This window comes from Chrysochloris asiatica, unplaced genomic scaffold, assembly GCF_000296735.1.
Source record: "Chrysochloris asiatica unplaced genomic scaffold, ChrAsi1.0 scaffold00341, whole genome shotgun sequence".
In the NCBI taxonomy this organism is placed as follows: Eukaryota; Metazoa; Chordata; class Mammalia; order Afrosoricida; family Chrysochloridae; genus Chrysochloris; species Chrysochloris asiatica.
In genome coordinates this window covers 788,997-790,803 of record NW_006408859.1, presented here as the reverse complement: position 1 = coordinate 790,803, position 1,807 = coordinate 788,997, and positions in this window count along the sequence as shown.

The window sequence follows — 1,807 nt, the reverse complement described above, 5'->3', positions numbered from 1 at the left end:
CCAGCTTCTCGGATTACTTGCTCAACATACAGGTTGAATAAGTATGGTGAAAGAATACAACCCTGTCACGCACCTTTCTTAATTTTCAACCAGTGTTCCCACTCATGCCTAGGATAACTATATTTATGTATTCCATTTCATTTTTGTCAACTTCCAATTTTCCTAGAAACATATTTTATACATTCCATGTTCTGATTATGAATGATGTTTGCAGCTCTTTCTCCTTATTTTGAGTTGCGTCCCATCAGTAATGAAGGTCCTGAAAGCTTTAGTCCATTCATGCCATTATGGTTAATTGTACTTTGAGGAGGCAGCTCTTCCCCAGTCATAGTTTGAGTGTCTTCCAACTGGAGGGACTCACCTTTCAGCACTCTACCTGAAAATGTTCTGCTGCTGCTCATAAGGTTTTCAGTGTCTGCCTCTCCTGCTTTGTAGTCTGCCTTAGTCTGTAAGTTCTGCTGAAACCTGTTGGCGATGGGTGTGCCTGCTGGTATTTAAGATACTAGTGACATAGCAGCATCACAGCAACATACAAGCCACCACAGAGTGACAGACAAGTGGTGGTCTTACTATGATGGCTAAGATTTAAAAAAAACCAACAACCAGAAAATAACAAACATTGGCAAAGATGTGGAGAAACTGGAACCTTTACCCATTGCTAGTGGGAATGCAAAATAGGGAATTCCAGCTAATTGGACCAATAGCATGTTTTATGCTTCTGTTCTACCTCTTACTTCATTGCATAGTGCCTAAAAGCTTGCAAGTAGCCAGTTAAGGCACAGTAATTTATCTCTGTTCACCTGGATCAAAAGACAAAGAGAGTCAAGAATAGGAGGAGGATATGAAATGGGTGACTAATTCTCTGCATGAAATGTCTCTCCTGAGAACAAAAGAACTGATGGTGCCATGAGACCAAAAGAATTAGATAGTACCCGGCTACTATTACTAATCATTTTGATCAAAGATACCACAGAAGAACCCTGATCGAAATGGGGAAATGCAGAACAGAATTGCAAATTCTCATTGACTCCAGACATGGAGGGTGGACAAACCTCTAAGACTATTGCCCTAAGATATTTCAACCTTAAACCAAAAGTTTAAGCATAATTTAGCTTAAGTAGTAAAAAAATGATTTGATGTTAGCATCATATATGTATGGGATCAAACTGACAATAGCAAATCGGAAGATGAGCTAGGAACTTTAAGGGAAGTGAGTTTATGTTAATGTGGAACAACTCAGAAAAGGAGGGTGGATATGACTGCACAACTTGAAGACTGGAGTCAACATCACTAAAATGTACATGTAGAAAATGTTGAATTGATGTTGGTTTTGGTGTGAATATTCTCAAAAACAATAGTAAAATAAATAAAATTTAGAAAGAAAACTCCTTTAATTTATTAAAATCAAATTCCTTCCTGGGGCCTAAGAGACCTATAAAGTCTGGTTTACCTCACCAACTTTTCTTCATACCATGTCTCACCTCACCAGAAGTCTCTAATCTCACCGATGCCCTCTTCATTGATTTCTTCAACAGGCCTGGCTGTTTCCTACCCGAGGGCCTTTTTACCTGCACTTCCTTCTGCCTGAGACATTTGCTTGTCTCTCTCCACAGGGCAGGCTACTTTTCATTCTTCATGTTTCAGCTCAGATGGCACGTCACAGGGTACCTCACCCCACCCCAGGCATTCTCTTTCAGATCAGCAGTTCATTTTCCTCATAGTACTTACCACAATTAGAAATTAATTTATTTTTGTACTTATTCTCTTTCCTCTTGTTGTTGTTGTTGTTGTCAGGTGCCATCGAGTC